The 24223-nt window shown below is 48.7% G+C and overlaps 1 pseudogene; it reads left to right on the top strand.

Moving 5' to 3' along the window:
- Nucleotides 1-436: 436 nt before the first annotated feature.
- On the top strand, nt 437-22036 carry LOC140895280 (butyrophilin subfamily 1 member A1-like; annotated as a pseudogene).
- Nucleotides 22037-24223: the final 2187 nt, after the last annotated feature.

Raw genomic sequence — 24223 nt, forward strand, 5'->3', positions numbered from 1 at the left:
TCTCTGTCAGGCTTTTGCTCTGCTTTGGAAGTGCAATTTGATTACTGGTAACCGCTCACACATGCTGTTTGTAGCTCTGGAAGAGAAGGCAAAATGCAGGTGCTGGACTTTTCTCAGGCCTGCTGGGAAAACCACGGTGAATTGCCGGGAGCTGTAAAACCTCAGTGTGGTGAGAGAAGGACATGGATCCCTGCCCAGAGAGAGGTGATGGCTGAAGGCTTGAGACCTAAGGGGACATTCCTTGAGCAGACCCAGAGGAAGTCAGAGGCCAAACCTGTGACTCTCTACACTCACAGACATGTCGAGAGCGCTGCCTGGGTACATGGTGTTCACTGCTAATGCAGGGTACTCTCTTACTGTATATCTTACTGCTGAATTAATGCCACCTCCAGCCTCTCGCCTATTTCATTTCCTTTTTCCATTGTACATTTCACAGCACAGTTCACAGTGATTGGACCTGACCATCCAGTCACTGCCTCCCTAGGGGATGAGGCCGTCCTGCCCTGCCACCTCTCCCCCAGGATGAGCGCTGAGAACATGGAACTGAGAAGGTTCAGATCCCCGTACTCTGTACCGTGATGGGCAGGATCAGTATGGAGAGCAGATGCCGGAATATCGAGGAAGAACTGAGCTCTTGAGCGATGACATCACCAATGGGAGAGTTTCCCTGAGAATATACAATATCCGACTCTCCGACAAGGGACAGTACACGTGCTTTTTTCAGTCCCGTGTCACTTATGAAGAAGCTTTATTGGAACTGCAGGTGGCAGGTCAGTAACTTGTGATACTTTGACGTCTTCAACAGGGTAATAAGTGGAGTCAGAGGGGCCATTGTGAGATGACACCTGATTTATCTCATTTTAGTGGGGCAGCAGCTCTGCTCTGGTTGAGGTTTATTCTAGTTGACTGTTAACAGCTGTTTTTCCTAAGGGCTCTAAAATCCAGACCCACACTCATAGAATCATAGAATATCAGGGTTGGAAGGGACCCCAGAAGGTCATCTAGTCCAACCCCCTGCTCGAAGCAGGACCAATTCCCAGTTAAATCATCCCAGCCAGGGCTTTGTCAAGCCTGACCTTAAAAACCTCTAAGGAAGGAGATTCTACCACCTCCCTAGGTAACGCATTCTAGTGTTTCACCACCCTCTTAGTGAAAAAGTTTTTCCTAATATCCAATCTAAACCTCCCCCACTGCAACTTGAGACCATTACTCCTCGTTCTGTCATCTGCTACCATTGAGAACAGTCTAGAGCCATCCTCTTTGGAACCCCCTTTCAGGTAGTTGAAAGCAGCTATCAAATCCCCCCTCATTCTTCTCTTCTGCAGACTAAACAATCCCAGCTCCCTCAGCCTCTCCTCATAACTCATGTGTTCCAGTCCCCTAATCATTTTTGTTGCCCTTCGCTGGACTCTCTCCAATTTATCCACATCCTTCTTGAAGTGTGGGGCCCAAAACTGGACACAGTACTCCAGATGAGGCCTCACCAATGTCGAATAGAGGGGAACGATCACGTCCCTCGATCTGCTCGCTATGCCCCTACTTATACATCCCAAAATGCCATTGGCCTTCTTGGCAACAAGGGCACACTGCTGACTCATATCCAGCTTCTCGTCCACTGTCACCCCTAGGTCCTTTTCCGCAGAACTGCTGCCTAGCCATTCGGTCCCTAGTCTGTAGCTCAGGGTTGTCTTGAAAATTGCTGTGGCTCACTGGACTCTGGGGTAGTGTTAGAGAGCTAAATTTAGGGTCATTAGAGCCAGGGATTAATGAGACACACAGACACCAATAAAAGGTCACGTGATACTAACAGATAGTTATTAGAACGTTTTTGTGCACATCAGGGTGTCAGACGATGGCTCTGATCCTCCCCTCACTGATGTCACCAGTGGGGATTGATCTCGGCTGGTGTCTGGCACCCACAGAGTAACAGTGGTTGATACAGAGAGTCCTGTAGCCCAGGCCTGGTCTAAGAGTGGGAGAGCTGAGGAATTCTCCACGAGGACAGGTGAAGGCAGGAGGTCTGACCCCTGAAAGTGCTGCCAGACAGACCAGCCAGGGGTCAGGTGTAGCTAATTCTGTGACCGTGACAGGAGGCTTAGGTCAGGTGCCGTGAACACCAGACTGCTGACAGACCCCGTGGCAAGAAGACGCCTCTGGGCAGTTCTGCTGACACAGTCTACCTCAGCACTGAAATAAGACACGTATGTGATCCCTCAAGGTACACACACCTCTCCTCTTATCACAGTGACAGCTCTGCCAGCTTGCTCGAATGAATCCCTCCCCCAGTCAGTACGGCGACTCTGAACATGGGGAAGGCAGTGGGAGCGCAGGCAGATAGATGCTGGAATCCAAATCCGAGAAACACAACACCAGCAACGGCACCTTCCCTAGCCCTTCCTCATGCCTGTGTATGATGGCACCACCCTTATTGAACTGTTTCCAGCACCTGTTGCCAGCCCAGGAGGCAGAGATCAGGGGGCACGGCTGGGGTGGTGGGTGCTGTTACTTTGTATCTCTTGCATTTCAGAAATTTAAGTTTAGCTGCTCTCTGCATTTTGGAAAGGGACAAGGGACTGCTGGGCAGCCTTAATTCTGCACTGACAAGTATTTTGTGGAGCACAGCAGGGTAATTCCCTTCCACCATAAGGGCACCTGTTCCAACCCCCCCACCCCCCATCCCCCAGGGTAAATGCACACACCCCAGAATAGTACCACAAATATAGGAAAGGGAAATATTGACTTACAGAAGGATGAAGGTAGACAAACAACAGGGGAGAACATAGTGGGAACAGGAAAACGGGGTTCGAGCCAACACGGGCCCAGTGGTACCACAATACGAGAGGGCAGACACACAGCACTGCAGCTACAGTCAGAGTTCAGGGATCCTGGGCAGAGATCCAGTGCAGCTTTGAGTCTTGGGTGCTCCTGGTCGTCTTCGGCGCCAGTGAACTTTCCCCAACAAACCCCTTCAGTGCCCTCTTTTGCTGCTCTCTGCAAACCCCACAGAGCGACCACCTCCCCATTTAACTGGCTACAGCCCCCTCCTTATTCCCACTGCAAAGTCACCAGCACCAGTAAGGGGTGACATATTCTTCCTAAAAGGGGCGGGGGCCACGAGGCCCCATCCCCTCTGTGGCCCTGAATCATAGAATCATAGAATATCAGGGTTGGAAGGGACCTCAGGAGGTCATCTAGTCCCACCCCCTGCTCAAAGCAGGACCGATCCCCAATTAAATCATCCCAGCCAGGTCTTTGTCAAGCCTGACCTTAAAAACTTCTAAGGAAGGAGATTCCGCCACCTCCCTAGGTAATGCATTCCAGTGTTTCACCACCCTCCTAGTGAAAAAGCTTTTCCTAATATCCAACCTAAGCCTCCCCCACTGCAACTCGAGACCACTAATCCTTGTTCTGTCATCTGCTACCACTGAGAACAGTCTAGAGCCATCCTCTTTGGAACCCCCTCTCAGATAGTTGAAAGCAGCTATCAAATCCCCCCTCATTCTTCTCTTCCATAGACTAAACATCCCCAGTTCCCTCAGCCTCTCCTCATAACTCATGTGTTCCAGTCCCCTAATCATTTTTGTTGCCCTCCGCTGGACTCTTTCCAATTTTTCCACATCTTTCCTGTAGTGTGGGGCCCAAAACTGGACACAGTACTCTAGATGAGGCTTCACCAGTGTCAAATAGAGGGGAACGATCACGTCTCTTGATCCGCTGGCAATGCCCCTACTTACACATCCCAAAATGCCATTGGCCTTCTTGGCAACAAGGGCACACTGTTGACTCATATCCAGCTTCTCGTCCACTGTAACCCCTAGGTCCTTTTCTGCAGAACTGCTGCCGAGCCATTCGGTCCCTAGTCTGTAGCAGTGCATTGGATTCTTCCGTCCTAAGTGCAGGACTCTGCACTTGTCCTTGTTAAACCTCATCAGATTTCTTTTGGCCCAATCCTCCAATTTGTCTAGGTCCCTCTGTATCCTATCCCTACCCTCCAGCATATTTACCTCTCCTCCCAGTTTAGTGTCATCTGCAAACTTGCTGAGGGTGCAATCCACACCATCCTCCAGATCATTTATGAAGATATTGAACAAAACTGGCCTGAGGACCGACCCTTGGGGCACTCCACTTGATACCAGCTGCCAACTAGACATGGAGCCATTGATCACTACCCGTTGAACCCGACAATCTAGCCAGCTTTCTATCCACCTTGTAGTCCATTCATCCAGCCCATACTTCTTTAACTTGCTGGCAAGAATACTGTGGGAGACCGTGTCAAAAGCTTTGCTAAAGTCAAGGAACAACACGTTCACTGCTTTCCCTTCATCCACAGAGCCAGTTATCTTGTCATAGAAGGCAATTAGATTAGTCAGGCATGACTTGCCCTTGGTGAATCCATGCTGACTGTTCCTGATCACTTTCCTCTCCTCTAAGTGCTTCAGAATTGATTCCTTGAGGACCTGCTCCATGATTTTTCCAGGGACTGAGGTGAGGCTGACTGGCCTGTAGTTCCCTGCCCCTACCCCTTCTCTCCCCCTCAAGGCCTCGGCCCCTGGCCAAGCTGGAAGCCAGAAGCTGGGCTGGGGAGCCTGGGCTCCTCCATCTGCCAGGGGTGGGGGGGCCTGAGAGCAGCCCCCTGCCCATGTCCCTGCCTCCCTGGCCCCCACCCAGTGCAGGTGGTGGGTGTGTGTCTCCCCAGAGCTGGCTGGGCTCCAGCTTCTGGCCTGGCTGGGGAGCATGGCCTCGGGAGGAAAGGGAGGGGCACGGGTTCTGCCCATACTGAAAAGTGGATGGGCCAGGCCCCCTGGAGAATGCCAGAAGTGGGTAGCAGAAAATTTGGTACCTCTGAAAGCCAGGAAATACACTGAGCAAAACAAAATCACAAACACTAGATAATGGAGGCCAAGGCAACTTGAACTCCCTTAGAATGACGATTTTTATTTGTGTATTATTTAAGGCTTGTCTACATGTACATGTGCACTGGTTTCAGTAAACTAGTGCAAACCTCTGTGTGGATACTTACATGGGTTTAGAAATGACTTATATTGATTTAGCTTGAGTGAATTTCTTCTTGATTTAAGAGTGTCCACACAGGAATTTGCACTTGATTAACTAAATCAGTTTAATTAAACTGGAGCAAGAAAAAGCCCTGACATTAACATTAATTTTACTGTGTATCAAATCGGAAGCTGACCAGATTAACTTACCTAACGCACTCGTGGTCTCCCATTCAATTATTAGTTTGAGAGGAAATGGCTTTTGATAACGCTGTAATAAATCTTTTGGCTCATTACTGGGCACTGTAGGATTATCACAAGTACATTTATTTCTTCTGTAGGTTTGGGTTCTGCTCCTGACATCTCTGTGGAGGGACATCAGGATGGAGGGATCCAGGTGGTGTGTTGATCATCCGGATGGTATCCACAGCCTGAGGCTCAGTGGAGAGATCTCCAGGGGCAGCTCTTACCATCAGCTTCTGAAAACATATCCCAAGAGGCCGGTGGCCTGTTTCAAACAGAGATTGCCATTGTTCTAACAGAAGAGTCCAACCAGAAAGTGTCCTGCTGTGTCAGGAACCCCCGACTCAACCAGGAGTGAGAGTCAGCGATTTCCATAGCAGGTCAGTGCCCGTCCGTGCCGCACATGGGTAGACAGAGACGCTACAGACGTGGGCAGAGACTATTTATCATTGTGTCTCCTGTGTATTGGCCTGGGCCTTCAACATGCTGAGCACTTCTTAGTTACTTCTGAGCAACCTTACTTCTCTTTGGATATGCCTACACTGCAATTCAAAATCCACTGGTGGATCATGCCAGCTGACTCAGGCTTGCAGGGCTTGGACTAAGGGCATTTTAAATTGCAGTGTAGACATTTGGGCTTGTGCTGGAGACCAAGCTGTAGGACCCTTCAAGGTGGAAGTTGTGCCTACTGCCTTAGGGAGCAGCCCCTCTCTGTTTTGGGTTCTTGTGTTTAAAGGTTTTGGATTCTAAGAAACAAAGTCATGTTACGCTTCAAGCAAAAGTATTTTTGTTAGTATTTGACGTGTGTGTGTGTGTGTGTGTGTGTGTTGTGAACATCACAGTTCTCAATGGGGGTGATGGAGAAAATTCTTATTTAAAAAAAAAAAAAAGGCTCAAGAGATGATCCTGACAATTACAGGCTGGTGAGCCTGACTTCAGTACCAGACAAATAGGTGGAAACTCTAGTAAAGAACTCTAGTATTACCAGGCACATAGGTGAACATGATTTATTGGGGGAAAGTCAACGCAGCATTTGTAGAGGGAAATCGCGCTTTGCTAATCTACTAAAGTTCTTTGAGGGGGTCAACAAAAGTGGAGAAGAGTGATCCACTGGATGTAGTGTACCTAGACCAGGGGTCTCAAACTCAAATGACCACGAGGGCCACATGAGGACTAGTGCATTGGCCTGAGGGCCACATCACTGACACACCCCCTTGCTGCCCCTGGCCCCGCCCCCACTCCACCCCTTCCATGAGGCCCTGCCCCTGCCTCGCCTCTTCCCACCCCTTCCCTGCCCTGCCCTCATTCCAACCCCTTCCCCGAAGTCCCCACCCCAACTCTGCCCCCTCCCTGCCCTCAGGGGGTGCAGGAGGGGTGCAGGGTGTGGTGGGGGCTCAGGGCAGGGAGTTGAGATGCAGGGTAGGCAGGGGGCTCAAGGCAGGGAGTTGGGGTATGGGGTGGCAGAGGGTTGGGGTGCAGGCAGGGGGATCAGGGTAGGGAGTTGGGGTGCAGCAGGGGGTTGGGGAAGACAGGGGGCTCAGGGCACGGGGTTGGGGTGCAGAAGGGGGCTTAGGGCAGGGGGTTGGGCTGCAGGAAGGGTGTGGGATGCAGCAGGGGGCTCAGGGCAGGGAGTTGGGGTGTAGCAAGGGATTGGGGTGCAGGCAGGGGGCTCAGGGCAGGGGGTACGGGGTGCAGGAGGGAGTGTGGGGTGTGGCAGAGGGTTGGGGTGCAGGCAGGGGGATCAGGGCAGGGAGTTGGGGTGCAGCAGGGGGTTGGGGCAGGCAGGGGGCTCAGGGCACGGGGTTGGGGTGCAGGAGGGGGCTTAGGGCAGGGAGTTGGGCTGCAGGAAGGGTGTGGGATGCGGCAGGGGGCTCAGGGCAGGGAGTTGGGGTGCAGCAAGCGGTTGGGGTGCAGGCAGGGGGCTCAGGGCAGGGGGTTGGGGTGCAGGAGGGGTGCGGGGTGCGGCAGGGGGTTGGGGTGCAGAGTGCAGGAGAGGTTAGGGGTGCAGGCTCCGGCCCAGCACCACTTGCCTAGAGTGGCTCCGGGGTGGCAGCGGCATGCACTGGGGCCAGGGCAGGCTCCCTGTCTGTCTGCCCTGCCCCTGGCCCTGGCCCCGCCCCGCCCCGCCCCATGCCGCTCCCCTCCGGGAAGCAGCCAGAACCATGTCCCTGCAGCCCGGGGGGGGGGGGGGGAGGTGAGGGCACAGAGCTCCGTGTGCTGCCTTGCTGCTCCTCCAGGTACCTCTCCCGAAGCTCCCATTGGCTGCGGTTCCCTGTTCCCGGCCAATGGGAGCTGTCGGAGGCGGTGCCTGGAAGCCAGGGCAACGCATGGAGCCCTCTGCCCCTCCCTGCTGCTGGGGCCAGGGACATGAGCCGCTTCCCAGGCAGCCGAGGAGGCAGCGCGGGGGCTCCAGCGGGCCCTGCTGGCGCAGCCTCAGAGACCGGGCGGGGAGGGGCAGGCATGGGCGCCTGCGGGTTCACCGGCGGGGGGAGGGCACTGTACCTATGTGCGTCCCAACAAGCAAGAGAGAAAGACGTCCCTCTGGCGTGTAAGGGTCGGGCTTTTTATTATGCAGGAGGCAGGCTAGAGGCACAAATGTAGCAGCGTGCCTGAGTTAATTGATCTCATTCTCTGAGGCACAAATGTAGCACCCTGAATGTGTAGTAAAGTTGTTAAAGTTGCTGTAGGCCTATTGTTCCTATTGTTAGTTAACTGGTCCCATTTTCAGTCAATTCCCCCAGGAGTATAAAACCTGTGAAACTTTTCAGGCCCCTACATTGCTGTGGTATGTACATGATCCTGGAGGGGGCACCTGGTAAGTGTTTTGTCTGCATGAAATGCCGTCTGATAGAGCTGATGGAGGAAAAGATCAGAGGTTTGGAGATGCAGGTGGAAAGTCTGGTAGAGTTTAGGAAGGGGTTTGAGCAGATTATGGAGCAAAGACATGAGGTATCTGAAGGGCAAAGTTCAGACTTGCAGATGGAAGCAGGACTAGGGAATTCTGAGGGGAGACTGGGTGAGGAAAGTGGTCAGTGGAAGCATGTGACTAAAAGAACTAGGCAGAGGAAAAGACGGGCTAGTGAAGGAGAAATAGAGCTTCAGAATAGGTTTGCAGAGTTGGAAAATGAAGAAGGGGCTCAGCAGGTAGTCACTGAAGGTGACAGGGCAAGGAAGAAGAGAAGAGCGGTTAGTCCTATAGGAAAAGGGGAAGAGTTAATGGAGATTACACCAAATATGAGCCCCAGGAGGATACAGGATGGGTTAAAAAGGATTACAAGGGAGAATGGGAATGGAAAGAACTTGCAGCCAGAGGGAACAGGGGATAGACTGGAGAATAGCACCGTCACTAGGAAAAGGCAGGTCTATGTGATTGGGGACTCTTTACTGAGAAGAATAGATAGGCCTGTAACCAGAGCTGATCCAGAAAATAGGAGGGTGTGCTGTCTTCCAGGTGCTAAGATATGGGATGTAGACCTGAGGTTGAAAAGGATTCTAAAGGGAGCGGGAAAGAATCCCCTAATTATCCTTCATGTGGGAACAAATGATACGGCTAGATTCTCGCTGGAAAGTATTAAGGGAGACTATGCTAGGCTGGGGAGGACGCTTAAGGAAATTGAGGCTCAGGTGATCTTTAGTGGGATTCTGCCTGTTCCTAGAGAAGGGCAACAAAGGTGTGACAAGATTATGACTATCAATAGATGGCTTAGGCAGTGGTGCTATAAGGAGGGCTTTGGGATGTATGGCCATTGGGAGGCATTCATGGATAGAGGACAGTTCTCTCGGGATGGACTTCATCTGAGTAGGGAAGGAAATAGACTTCTAGGATGGAGGCTGGCACAACTGATTAAGAGAGCTTTAAACTAGGAATTTGGGGGAGATGGTTGGGAGATGTCCAGGTAATCTCCACGCCAGAATTTAGCATAGAGTGGAAAGAAAATGAAGTAAGAGTGGATACAGCTGTAGGTAGGAGGAAGGGCAGTGTAGATACAAGTCTAATAGGTTATACTGGTAGTAAAATAACCGTGCCTAATAGGGTACAGAATGTGAGTGAGGCCAAACAGCAAAAATTAAGATGTTTGTACACTAATGCAAGGAGCCTAGGTAACAAAATGGAGGAACTAGAGTTACTGGTGCAGGAAGTGAAACCAGATATTATAGGTATAACAGAGACCTGGTGGAATAGTAGTCATGACTGGGCTACAGGTATTGAAGGGTATGTGCTGTTTAGGAAAGACCGAAATAAAGGTAAAGGTGGTGGAGTAGCACTGTATATCAATGATGAGATAGAATGTAAAGAAATAAGAAGCGATGAAATGGATATGACTGAGTCTGTCTGGGCAACAATTAAATTGGGGAAGATAACTATTAGAGCCTCCCCTGGGATAGTGCTTGGGGTGTGCTATAGACCGCCGGGATCTAATTTGGATATGGATAGAGCCCTTTTTAATGTTTTTAATAAAGTAAATACTAATGGAAACTGTGTGATCATGGGAGACTTTAACTTCCCAGATATAGACTGGAGGACGAGTGCTAGTAATAATAATAGGGCTCAGATTTTCCTAGATGCGATAGCTGATGGATTCCTTCAGCAAGTAGTTGCTGAACCGACTAGAGGGGATGCCATTTTAGATTTGGTCTTGGTGAGTAATGAGGACCTCATAGAGGAAATGGTTGTAGGGGATAATCTTGGCTCAAGTGATCATGAGCTAATTCAGTTCAAACTGAATGGAAGGATTAACAAAAATAAATCTGCAACTAGGGTTTTTGATTTCAAAAGGGCTGACTTTCAAAAATTAAGGAAATTAGTTAGGGAAGTGGATTGGACTGAAGAATTTATGGGTTTAAAGGTAGAGGAGGCCTGGGATTATTTTAAATTAAAGCTGCAGAAGCTATCGGAAGCCTGCATCCCAAGAAAGGGGAAAAAATTCATAGGCAGGAGTTGTAGACCAAGCTGGATGAGCAAGCATCTTAGAGAGGTAATTAAGAAAAAGCAGAAAGCATATAGGGAGTGGAAGAAGGGAGGGATCAGTAAGGAAAGCTACCTTATTGAGGTCAGAATATGTAGGGATAAAGTGAGACAGGCTAAAAGTCAAGTAGAGTTGGACCTTGCAAAGGGAATTAAAACCAATAGTAAAAGGTTCTATAGTCATATAAATAGGAAGAAAACAAAGAAAGAAGAAGTGGGACCGCTAAAAACTGAGGATGGAGTGGAGGTCAAGGATAATCTAGGCATGGCCCAATATCTAAACAAATACTTTGCCTCAGTCTTTAATAAGACTAAAGAGGATCTTAGGGATAATGGTAGCATGATAAATGGGAATGAGGATATGGAGGTAGACATCACCATATCTGAGGTAGAAGCGAAACTTAAACAGCTTAATGGGACTAAATCGGGGGGCCCAGATAATCTTCATCCAAGAATATTAAAAGAATTGGCACAAGAAATTGCAAGCCCATTAGCAAGAATTTTTAATGAATCTGTAAACTCAGGGGTTGTACCGTATGATTGGAGAATTGCTAACATAGTTCCTATTTTTAAGAAAGGGAAAAAAAGTGATCCAAGTAATTATAGGCCTGTTAGTTTGACATCTGTAGTATGCAAGGTCTTGGAAAAAATTTTGAAGGAGAAGGTAGTTAAGGACATTGAAGTCAATGGTAAATGGGACAAAATACAACATGGTTTTACAAAAGGTAGATCGTGCCAAACCAACCTGATCTCCTTCTTTGAGAGAGTAACAGATTTTTTAGATAAAGGAAACGCAGTGGATCTATTTTACTTAGATTTTAGTAAGGCGTTTGATACTGTGCCACATGGGGAATTATTAGTTAAATTGGATAAGATGGGCATCAATAGGAAAATTGAAAGGTGGATAGGGAATTGGTTAAAGGGGAGACTACAACGGGTCCTACTGAAAGGTGAACTGTCAAGTTGGAGGGAGGTTACCAGTGGAGTTCCTCAAGGATCGGTTTTGGGACCAATCTTATTTAATCTTTTTATTACTGACCTGGGCACAAAAAGTGGGAGTGTGCTAATAAAGTTTGCAGATGATACAAAGCTGGGAGGTATTGCTAATTTAGAGAAGGACAGGGATACCCTACAGGAGGATCTGGATGACCTTGTAAACTGGAGTAATAGGAATAGGATGAAATTTAATAGTGAGAAGTGTAAGGTCATGCATTTAGGGATTAATAACAAGAATTTTAGTTATAAGCTAGGGACGCATCAACTAGAAGTAACGGAGGAGGAAAAGGACCTTGGAGTATTGGTTGATCATAGGATGACTATGAGCTGCCAATGTGATATGGCTGTGAAAAAAGCTAATGCGGTCTTGGGATGCATCAGGAGAGGTATTTCCAGTAGGGATAAGGAGGTTTTAATACCGTTATATAAGGCACTGGTGAGACCTCACCTGGAATACTGTGTGCAGTTCTGGTCTCCCATGTTTAAGAAGGATGAATTCAAACTGGAACAGGTACAGAGAAGGGCTACTAGGATGATCCGAGGAATGGAAAACTTGTCTTATGAAAGGAGACTCAGGGAGCTTGGCTTGTTTAGCCTAACTAAAAGAAGGTTGAGGGGAGATATGATTGCTCTCTATAAATATATCAGAGGGATAAATACCAGAGAGGGAGAGGAATTATTTAAACTCAGTACCAATGTGGACACAAGAACAAATGGATATAAACTGGCCACTAGGAAATTTAGATTAGAAATTAGACGAAGGTTTCTAACCATCAGAGGAGTGAAGTTTTGGAATAGCCTTCCGAGGGAAGTAGTGGGGGCAAAAGATCTATCTTGCTTTAAGATTAAACTCGATAAGTTTATGGAGGAGATGGTATGATGGGATAACATGGTTTTGGTAATTAAATATTCATGGTAAATAGGCCTAATGGCCTGTGATGGGTTTTTAGATGGGGTAAGATCCAAGTTACCCGGGAAAGAATTTTCTGTAGTATCTGGCTGATGAATCTTGCCCATATGCTCAGGGTTTAGCTGATCGCCATATTTGGGGTCGGGAAGGAATTTTCCTCCAGGGCAGATTGGAAGGCCCTGGAGGTTTTTCGCCTTCCTCTGTAGCATGGGGCACGGGTCACTTGCTGGAGGATTCTCTGCTCCTTGAGGTCTTCAAACTACAATTTGAGGACTTCAATAGCACAGATATAGGTGTGAGGTCTTTTTTAGGAGTGGTGGGTGAAATTCTGTGGCCTGCATTGTGCAGGAGGTCAGACTAGATGATCATAATGGTCCCTTCTGACCTAAATATCTATGAATCTATGAATCTATTGCCAGAGTGACATAAAGGAGTCTTCCTACTTATAAATGACAGGAAGGGAATCCTGGTTTTAGGAAGATCTATGTATTGTCTCACTTTTTTCTTGTGCCAAAGTGGCACAATGGGGTTAGATTACAGCTCAGGATTTATTGTATTTACCCATTTAAAAAAAAAAGACTGTGAGGGCAGATAAAACATTCACCAAGCAGTCAATAAAATGTCAGGACAATCAGAACCAAGCACTTCCCAAAGTACCATTCCAGGTCCAGGACAATAATTAGCAAAACTGTATGACCTTCATGTGTGAAAGTCTGAGCAATTTAAAAAGACATTCTACTTTTTTTGTTTTTGTTTTTTTGCTGTTTAGTGTTCTGTAATGTAATTTAAATGAAAATCCAGGATGATAACTGGAATGGAGGGTATTAGTTATCAAGTGTTTGTAACTTCATTTTCATGTGTTTAGGAAATGCTGAATACTTATTGTGACTTCTTTCTGTATTGTAGTTTAAATAACTTACTAAAACAATTGAAACTGGTGTGATTATATTGCACAAATAAAATATGCAGAATTTGGGGGCACAGAATATTGAATTTTTTGGTGCAGAATCCCCCCAGGAGTAATAATAGGATAATACATATATATAAATCCATGATAGGCCCACACCTTGAGTACTGTGTGTAGATATCCCATCTCAAAAAAGATATATTAGAAATTAAAAAGGTTTAGAGAAGAGCAAAAAAATTATTACACGTATGAAAGGCTTAAGGGTATGGAACAACTGGGACTGTTCAGTTTGGAAATGAGACAACTAAGAGGGGATATGATAGCACTCTATAACATTTTGACTAGTATGGAGAAAGTGAATAAGGAAATGTTATTTACCGCTTCACATAACCCAAGAACCAGGAATGAAATTAATAGGCAGCAGGTTTAAAAAAAACAAAAGGAAGTATTTCTTCACACAACGCACAGTCAATCTGTGAAACTCGTTGCCAGGGGAAGTTGTGAAGGCCAAATCTATAATGGGATTAAAAAAAAGAACTAGATAAACTCATGGAAGATAGGTCCATCAATGGCTATCAGCCAAGATGGGCAGGGATGCAGTCCCATGCTCTGGGTGTCCCTAAAACTAGGTGCCAGAAGCTGGGAATAGGTGACAGGGAATGGCTCACTGAATGATTGCCCTGTTCTGTTCATTTCTTCTGGGGCAGCTGGCATTGGCCACTGTCAGAAGACAGGATACTGGGCTACATGGAACATTTGTTTGACTCAGTCTGGCTGTTCTAATATTCTTATGTACATACTTGTTCTCAAGTCAATAACAGTTTCTCTTGCAGAGCAGTTTTTCCTGAGAGTCAGTCCCTGGAGGGTGGCTCTGGGGGTGATCCTGGTCTCCTGGCTGTTCTCATTGCCCTGGCCAGTTACTGCTTCTGGAGGCAACACAGAGAGAAAGGTAAAGTGACAAGAGGGGAGAAAATGAATAAATCAATTAATTTATAATGTATCAGAAACCCCCAGAAGGAGATGTTTATTTTATGTGCTCGGACGTGCCAGGATAGAAATGAGGCTTGGGTACCTGCAAGCCCCCTATGCTAGAAGAGGGTGCTCTGGAGATGACATCACTACAACACTCTTGCAGAACTAGCCCCAAGTTACATTATCCAGAGCAGCCCAGGATCAGGAGGATGTCAGTGATGCCGAAAGTCACCTTAGCTCTTATGGGCTCTGAGGCTGCAGATTCCCAGCACAGAATCTCATTGTGAAAATTTAGATCATTTGAAGCAAAATTATGTGGCTTTTTTTTTTTAAACTAGAGGGTCTCCTACTTCATTGATTATGTAGGCTGAGTCCCTCCCCCCACACTCTGGTCAGAACCCTGTTGATTTTCTTGAAAATCAGAAAACAGGATAAGAAATGGTTACATGCTTTAACTGTGGTGCTTCGAGGTGTGATTCACGCCATATATTCCACCTAGTCATGTGTGGGACAAGCACATCGAAGCTGGGGAATTTTGCCTAGTAGTACTCATAGAGGGGCAGCACTTGTGTTTTATGGTGATGGCCCCTCCCCTGGCTAAGTGAGGCAATGCCGCCCTGCTCCCCCTCGGTTCCTTCACACCAAGCATCCAGATACTGGACTCTGATGCAAAGGAGATGGGAAGTGGGTCATGGAGTATGCCTGCATCCCATCTCAAAGAATCACAGTTACAGTAAGTAACCAGTTTTTCTTCTTCAAGTAGAATCAGCCAAGTATTCCACTTAGGTGACTCACAAGCAGGACCTACCCCCCTACCCCCCACCCAAGAGGCAAGGCTTGGAGTCTACCTAAACAAGGATTGCAGGACCACCCTACCAAAGCTTGCATCTGCCCTGGATGATGCAGTAATGGCATAATGGTTCGTGACCGTATATATTGATGACCACATAGCAGCCCTGCACATGTGCGATATTGAGGCAATACTGAGGAACACTATTGATGCTGCTTGTGCTCTTGTAGAATGAGCTCGCACCTGCAGAGGAGGTGAGGCCAAAGTGATTTCATCTGCAGTCTTCATACACAATGTTTTCCATTTAGAGATCGTCTGTGAAGAGGCTGCCTGACCCTTCATACAATCTGCATATGACACAGACCAGGCAAAGCACAAAAAGGTTTAGTCCTGTTCAGATAGAAGGCTAGACATAGCCTGACATCTAAAGTATGGAGACGCTGCTCTTCTGGAGATGAATGCAGTTTAGGGAAGAACACAGATAAATGCACTGTCTGATTCAAATGAAACTGAGAAACTACTTTGGACAGAAATATTGGGTGGGGTTGTAAAGTCACTTTGTCTGTGGAGAACTAGGTATAAGAAAGCTCTGCTGTCAGAGCCTACAATTCACAGACTCGCCTTGCATATTTCATTGCTACCAGGAAGGCAGTCTTTTGACACAACAGCAGAAAGGGACAAGATATCAGGGGCTCAAACAGAGGTCCCATTAAAGCTGCTAGGACTGTGTTCAGGTACCACACAGGAAGTGGCTCTCAGACCGGAGGGCAGATGGATGAATAAGCCCATGGCATTAGAGAAGAGTGATCTTCTGTGAATGGAGGATGAAACACTGAAATCGCCACTTTGTGCACTCTCAATGAGCTAAGCGCAAGGCTGGATGACTAAAAGTGCAACAAAAGCTCCGAGATGTCCTGGATAGAAGCCAGCATCAGTTGGATTCCGTGGGTCAACAACTGCACCAAAAAACACGTCCATTTCACTGACTAGGCCATTCTGGTAGAAGGCTTTTTACTGTTGAGTAGGCCACTGAACAATACTCTTCCTCCCCATTCAACCATGAAGCAGCCACACTGTGAGATGCAGAGAGCTGAGCGTGGGATGCAAGGAGTGACTATGCTTCTTTGAGAGTAGCTTGGGATGGAGAGGAAAGGGTACCAGAGAGGCTGAATTGGTAACATGAGAAGGTCAGAGAACCAGCACTGCCTCGGCCATGCCAGGGAAATTTGAATGAGCTTGCCATGATCCGCTCTCAGCTTGAGGATGACCTGTATGATGATTAGGATTGGAGGAAAAGCATACAGGAGAGCTGACTGCTGGCTGAGGTGGAAGATGTCAGACAGGGAGCCCAGACTCAGACACCCCCCCCAACCCCCAAGAGTAGACAGCATTTTCTGTTATCCCTTGTGGTGAACAGGTCAATTGTTGGAATGCCCCACACTGCAAAAACGACTCTCAGATTGCAAGGCTTCAGAGACCACTAGTGGTTTAAGGGAAAATTCCTGCTGTGATGTCTGCAAAATGATTCTGAACCCTGGGTAAGTGATCAGCCATTGGAGTGATATGCTCATAGATGCAGAACTGCTACAACCTGATCTCCTCAAGGCAGAGCATACTGGAGCGTGCTCCCCTCTGCCTGTTCACATCATAGAGTGTTGTTGGTAAGTATATGAATTATTGACCTACTGATGTGGGGGGGAATCTGTGTTCTACTTGAACAAGAAACTCGATTTCCACTAAAATTAGGCTTTACCAGTTTTCTGATTTTTACCATAAACATTAGGGCTCTGCCCATTAATGCCTAGAGCACACCTGGAAATGTTGGAATTGATCAAATATCGTTTTCAAAAGCTATTGAATTACAGACAAAGAAATAGAAATGCCATTGAGTTTAGTGTAGGACCTTGCTTCACTCAGCCACCAATAGTGGATTTTCATAAGACTGCCTTAACTTCAAGATAGCCACATTTATTTGGAGATTATCATCTAGATAGCTGTTACAGGAACAGGCCTTTAAATGTATATTCACTAGAGCCCCTGTTCAAAAAGGTGGTTAAGCACATGTTGAACTACAAGTAAATCTATCCCTGCTCAGAATGTGCAGAGTGTTTAGCTGCATCAGGCTCTAAACCAGATGCTTTTAAGAACACAGAAATTGCCAGAGTAAATCAGACTGGAGGCTGTCTAGTCTGGGATCCTGTCTCTGACAGTAGCCACAGTTTCTCATCCATGATTGTATTTTAGTCTCTCATACCATGATGACTGGGTTTCCTTATAATCTTTTGTGAGGAACTTTGTCAAAGACTGTTTGGAAGTCCACATAAATTACCACCTCACCTCACCTCCCTTGTCTCTCGTATATCCTAAACCCAACATGGCTACAACAACATTGCAAAGATATAAACCCATTCCAGAGGGTTCTCCTTTGACCGCTATTTTATTGGCATGCTCAAAGAATTCAGATAGATTTAATGAGATATCATTTTCCTTTGCAGAACCTCGGCTGGTTAGACTTTAGAATGTCATGCCCATATCGTTTTTAGAATTCAAATTTAGTTATTGATTCAATCAGTTTACCAGGTATTGAAGAAAGGCTCTCTGGGCTGTAATTCTGTATTTCTTCTTTTCCAATATCCTTTGTTGCTCAGGGGGTGCTGGTGCCTGGTTGCTGACATAGGCTCCAGACTGAGTCTAAGGATTTTAATTTCTTTCTTTAAGGTCTTTTTCACTCACTTCCCTTCTGCAAGGTAATGTGACACTGACTCATTTCTCTCTGTTTTATTTTCAGACAAACTCCAGGCTGAGATCAGTAAGTTCCATTCCCCGCAGTACGACCCCTGTGTGACATTGTCTCCTGCTCAGTGTGTCTGTGTCCAGGGGTGTTCTCACCCCTCTGTGTGTGGTTGCAGAGTGGAGAAGCACCCGGCTCTACACAGGTACTGTACATACCGCTGGCATTGAATCCATGGTGAGACCTACCTTCCTCTGGGAGCTCTCTGCTCCTTTCCCTGCACAGAGCATTTCCCTGTGACATTCAGTTGGCTGGAAATAGCAATGTCACTGGGGGCTGATGGAAAGGGGCAGGCAACACCCAGGTTTATTGCAGAGCAGGGAGATGTTCCCTTTGGGAAAGGTCTGATGGGTGAGGCAACGCTGCCCCCTGGTGTCCCCTTTGCAGGGTGGTACCTGGGTTCTGCAGGATGGGCATTCTTATCTGTCCATCACTGGCACTGAACGACTCAGGTCTCTCTTCCCAGCAGCAGGATTTCCGTGCTCAGACCGGGCTTTAGCCACAGTTTTCTTCTAGTGGAACATGCCCAGGGAAGAGCTGTTCAGTGTCCCCCTGGCTCTGGGGTGAGGCTGGCCCTGTCCCCACTGCAAGGGCAGACAGGTTTTTATTACCAGCTTGTGACACTCCCCTGACCCAGTTGCCACAAAGCAGCTTTTCTGCCTCCCAGCAGTGGCTGAGCAGTGTGTGTATGTTTGCACCCAGCCTGACCGTGGGTAGCTCCAGAAGGAATTAGAGAGCCCACTGGATGTGCACGCACATTGCAGCGCCGCTAGTCAAGGGTGAAAGTGGGACTTACCAGTGCTCCCTGCACAGGGCCCAGTGTCCTTACCAAGGGGGGGCGGTTCTGCCCCCTGGAAGGGGCGGGGCCTTGGGGGCAGAAAGGTCAGGGCTGGGAAACTCCGCCCCTTCCCCTAAGCCCCCACCCCTGTTCTGTCACTAACGTAGCAGCTCCTTGCATGTCAAAGTATCCCACTACACTGAGCTGGAAGGGAGGGGGGGTGTCCATTATAGTTACCATTAGGGAGCACAGGCATCGGCTTCCTCCTTGCCCTGGGGGTGCTCAAGCCCCACTTCGCCCCATGCCCTGCCCCCACTCCATCCCTTCCCCCATCTCCCAGCCCCGCCGGTCATCTTCCTGCCAAGTTCCACCTCCTCCGCTAAGCGTGCCCCATCCCCGGTCCTCCCACCAGGGCCTCCTGCATGCTGCAGAACCGCTGATTGCGGCGGCCAGGAGGTGCTGCGGGGAGGGGGAGGAGTTGATCATCAGGGCCACTGGCAGGTGGGAGATGCTGGGGGGGGGAGCTGACTGCCAGCCCTGGAGCACCCACGGAGTTGGGCTCTATGTTAGGGGGTCTGTGACAACCTACAGAGGGTACAATCTAGACTAGTGAGTAGCTGTGCCCCCCCCTTTACACTGCTTTGCTGCTATAGCATCCAGTCAGGATTGTTCACAAAGAGCTTGGTGTGTGTGTACCTGCCGTCGGCCAGTCACACCGAGGCTCTTACCAGCCTGAATTATACCACAGGGTAATCTCAGCACACTCCGAGGCCCACATTTTTCCCCCGGAAATGTAGGTCTTCTCCTGGACAATACAAGCATGCCCATTTAAAGTCTGTCAATTTATTAATAGAAATGATATGCACGAATCTGGTTATCCCAAATGGAGTTTCCAAAAATCTTCAATTCAAACACATGGGATTAGATAAAACAAATTTGGCACAACAAAATAGATTTAACTTTTATTCAATTAATGAAGAGGCATAAATGGTTACAAGAAAAATAAAGGTAAAACACAACTCGTGCCCAACATAAAAAACTTCATTGCATCGCAACCCCCTTCTGACAACAAAAATTGCTACACGACCCGAAGACATGGGACCAAAGCCTGAGCCCGCCCAAACCCCACCACCTTGGGTGGGGAAGCCAAAGCCTTCCTGAGCTCCACTCCTCGGAAGCAGGAAGCAAAGCTGAAGCCCAAGGGCTTCAGACCCAAGCAGGGGGCCTGTAACCTGAGCCCCACAGCCCAAGGCTGAAGCCCTCAGGCTTTGGCCCTGGGGCGTGGGGCTCAAGCTTCAGCCCCGGGCCCAAGCAAGTCTAAGCCATCCCTGGTGACCCCACTAAAATGGGGTTGAGACCCACTTTGGGGTCCCAACCCACAGTCTGAGAACCTCTGAGATAGGAAGTCTCGGAACAGACTCTCTCCTCTGTTGAACCTGCTCCACTATGGATTGAATAACTAAAGGTCATTGGGCACAGGTGCTGACTTTCTTCTTTCTGGGTGGGTGCTCCACCCCCACTCCAAGGCCCTGCTCACACTCTGCCCCTTCCCCCAAGGCCCTGCCCTTGCTCCATCTCTTCCTGCCCCCGCTCTGCCCCACACCAGCACCTCCTGCCCACTGCCAAACAGCTGGGCCCACCAAAGAGCTGATTGGAGGATGGCTGGTGGGCACCCACTGTTTTGTTTCTGAGGGTGCTCTAGCCCCGGAGCACCCACGGAGTCGGCACCTGTGATTGGGTCAGAGAGAGCAAGTATGCAGCTGACTTTACAGCTGGGGGGTTAGAGCACCCCCCCGGCGAGGGGGGAAGCCAGGGTCCCGTCCCTGCACCAATGGACCTTTATTTATCCACCATGGAAAATCCTCAGCAGGAGAGAGTGCGGGAGCCCCCCACCTCAGCCTTGCCTAGTGGTCAAAGCGCTCTCCTGAGACTGGCAGAGCCCTGTTTCAGTTTAAGCTCCCCCTCTGCCTGAGGAGAGCAGGGACTGGGAGTCCCCCCATCCTAGGGGAATGCTCTAGCCACTGGGTTAAAATGTATGAGGGAAGCCCTCCCCAACCAGATGCTGTGTGACCTCGCCTGAGGGACCCGGTCTGAGAGAGCGCCCCTGAGCCCGCCTACCAAACTAGGCTGGGATGGCTGGACCCCGATCTTCCCCCAGTCTTTGGATCACGCTGGGGTTCAGGCAGGGGAATAGGCGCCTACGCGCCTAGAGGGAGGCAGCCATGGTCATGGCTGGAGGGAGAAACACAGGCACGGAGGGAACTTTTACTGCACAAACTTTGGCGCCAAGTGAGTTTTGACACCTCCGGGGTCAGCAGGAAGTTTATGCATCACGGTGGAGCTGAAACCAGGGACTTAGTGACTCAGGAGCCCACCTCCCATTGATGGTCATTGGGATCTGTGCCCCTCAGACACAGGTGAAGATCCCGCCTCTGTCTGTGCAGGGGCCGGCACAACGGGGAATTGGCCTGAGTGGCCTCGAGGCCTCATTGTAGTGTCCCCCTGGCACCCACCCCTTCCCGCAGCTCCCACAGTGCCTGCCTATCCCATTCCCTCGCTGCCCTACCCCAGCCTGAGCACCTTCCCTCTGCCCCGGCACCTGCCCTTTCCCTCCCCTGCAGCCTGCCCTCCCCTCTCTGCCTCCCTAGCACCTGTCCCCTTCCTCTGCTTGTGCCAGCCCTTCCCCCTCACTACCCATCTCCTCCCAGCTCCATGGCACCTGCCCCTCATCCCTGGTCCTCTGCTGCAACCCACCCTTCCCCTGCCGCCACTCCAGCCCACTCCCATTTCTTTCCCTGTGACCCCACCCCTGTTCCCCCCCACACACATCACCCCAGCAACCACCCCACCCCTCACCTTTTGCACCCTGGTACATGCCCCCCGCCTGGTGCCCTGCTCCATCCACAGGCACCCACCCTTTCTTCCCGCTCTGATTCCTTGGTGCCTGCCTTGCCTCTCCTCCTACTCCCTAGAGCTTCCCCCCCCCTCCCAAGCATTAACTGAGCTCCTGACTCCCCTTAAGGGTGAAGAACCCCAAATCACAGTGATTAATGGGCATGTGGGTGAATTTCCCTTTGATCCCAGTGACCAGCCCCTGCCCCCAGCACTGACTCTAATTCTCTCCCCAGTGGATGAGACTCTGGATCCAAACACGGTTCATCCCAACCTTATCCTGTCTGAGGATCAGAAAACTGACATACGATGATAGATGACAGGATCGACCTGACAATCCTGAGAGATTCAATACTTATCCCACTGTCCTGGGCACAAATGGATTAACAGGTGGGAGGTTTTACTGGGAGGTGGAGGTGGGAGACAAAATAAATTGGACTGTGGGGGTTTGTAAGGAATCTGTGATCAGGACAGGGAAGGTCAGACTCACTCCTGGGAATGGATACTGGGCTGTGTGGCTGAGGGATGGGAAATACGAGGCCTACACCTCCTCCCCCAAGATCCCCCTCCCCACAGGCATCACACCCAACCAGGTGGGGATTTTCCTGGACTATGAAGCAGGTGAGGTCTCATTTTACAATGTTACTGACAGGTCCCATCTGTTCACTTTCACCGACACCTTCTCAGAGACGCTCCATCCTTATTTCTATCCTGGTTACAAAGAGGAGGGTAAAAATGCAACTCCCCTGACAATCTGCCCTGTCGCAGCTCAGGCTGGAGGGAATCTCTGTCCCTGACAGTGACCCTGCAGCAGAAACTGTCCCCTCCCAGTGCTGACCAGCCCTGTTACCACGGGGTTGGTACAAAGGGTATCACCTGCCCCCCCCCACCCCCATTATGCTTAGAAAATGAAAAACAGCAGGATTTTATTTAGGGGATAAGGCAATACACTGTGTTTTTGTGAATATAAAAAGAATTAGAGTAAGAAGTAAGTTATAGTTATAACATTTTATTTATATACACACATACATATATACACATACACACACAAGTTTTGCAAGGTTTTTGTTATATAGTTACCAGCTTTAGAGTTGCTTGTGCCAAGTCACTGGCCAGGTGGCCTGGACATGAGGATGGAGCTGAGTCTTGTCAGATGCGCATTTGATGCTTTTGGAGGGTGGTTGCAGAACCAGACAAAGTTTTTAGGGTTTGTATTCATAGGGATTTATTTTTTATAAAAATTTATGAGGCTTGCTTTGTTATGCTGCTCTCATGTTTGAAGTGTTGTTTTCATGTTTGAAGTGATAATTAATTATGCATATGGTACGGCAATGATGGTTTGTTGTTATTTTGTGTTTTGGCCCCTGTTCTTGGGGTGGTTAGGGGTGGATTCTGGGGTGCCCTCAGGCTTCTTATTGGGCTATTTTACGCAACACATTTTTCAGCCAAATGGTCCTGGGTAGTTTTTTTTATTTCAAGGCTGGCACCTTAACCTTTTATTACTTATTTAAACATTCAAACATACATCTGCAATCACACCCTATTTTACTTAACTATTTTAAATCATTGGGGCATGACAGACTCAAGGAGCATGGCTTGTTTAGCCTAAGCTAAAGCGGCTGAGGGGAGATAGGATTGCTCTCTATAAGTTCATCAGAGGGATAAATACCAGGGAGGGAAAGGAATTATTTAAGCTAAGTACCAATGTGGACACAAGAACAAATGGATATAAACTGGCCATCAGGAAGTTTAGACTTCAAATTAGACAAAGGTTTCTAACCATCAGAGGAGTGAAGTTCTGGAATAGCCTTCCAAGGGAAGCAGTGGGGGCGAAAAACCTATCTGGCTTCAAGATTAAGCTTGATAAATTTATGGAGGAGATGGTATAACATGATTTTGGCAATTAATTGATATTTAACTATTCATGGTAAATGTGCCCAATGGCCTCTGATGGGATGTTAGATGGGGTGGGATCTGAGTTACTACAGAGAATTCTTTCCTGGGTATCTGGCTGGTGAACCCACATGCTCAGGGTTCAGCTGATCACCATATTTGGTGTTGGGAAGGAATTTTCCTCCAGGGCAGATTGGAAGAGGCCCTGGGGGTTTTTTGCCTTACTCTGCAGCGTGGGGCACAGGTCACTTGCTGGAGGATTCTCTGCACCTTGAAGTCTTTAAACCATGATTTGAGGACTTCAATAGTTCAGACATAGGTGAGAGGTTTATTGCAGGAGTGGGAAGGTGAGATTCTGTGGCCTGCGTTGTGCAGGAGGTCAGACTAGATGATCATAATGGTCCCTTCTGACCTTAATGTCAGAGTCTATGACTCCAATGAATTTGTTTATACCACTTGCTACACACGAAAAGAAAACAAGATAAAAAATGCAAAGGGTAGGAGTCAACAAATCTTATTGCTGTGTTCCAGAAAACAGTTGTGACCGCTGTTTTTAGTTTGTTTTATTACTTTGAGAACAGACCCTCAATTCCCATCACCAGGCCCTGTGAGCTGGTAGAGAGGAGAGGGGCAGAAAAGGGGGTGCAGGGATGTGTGGGTGCAATACCAGGCGTGGAGGGCAGTACAGCCCAGCAGCCAGACTCTGGAGTTCTGCACCCTTTTTGCAGCGTAGCGGGGCCCAATGGCCAGTGGTGATACAACTGCTCCCCCATGCAGGAGCATGTGGCCTAACAGCCAGCACCCAAGGGGCCACTGGCCCAGGTAGAGGGGACCCAACCCAGTGCCCTATTAGTGGCAGAGCAGGTCATCACTCGCTCAGAGGGGAGACCCACCAAACACCCTGAGCTTACCTCAGTAGGAGATACCACTCCACCTCCTCTGGGCCACTTCCTACTGCAGCCTCGAGTGTCTGTCCAGGAGGCATTGGGGGTCTACAGGTTCCGCAGTGCAGGTTGCTCCCTGGGCAGCTGGGACCCCAGGCTGTCTTCCAAGTCTCCTCAGGCAAAGGCAGCCTTCAGCTGGAGCTCCTA

This window comes from Lepidochelys kempii, chromosome 11 (genome assembly GCF_965140285.1).
Source record: "Lepidochelys kempii isolate rLepKem1 chromosome 11, rLepKem1.hap1, whole genome shotgun sequence".
NCBI classification, from domain to species: Eukaryota; Metazoa; Chordata; order Testudines; family Cheloniidae; genus Lepidochelys; species Lepidochelys kempii.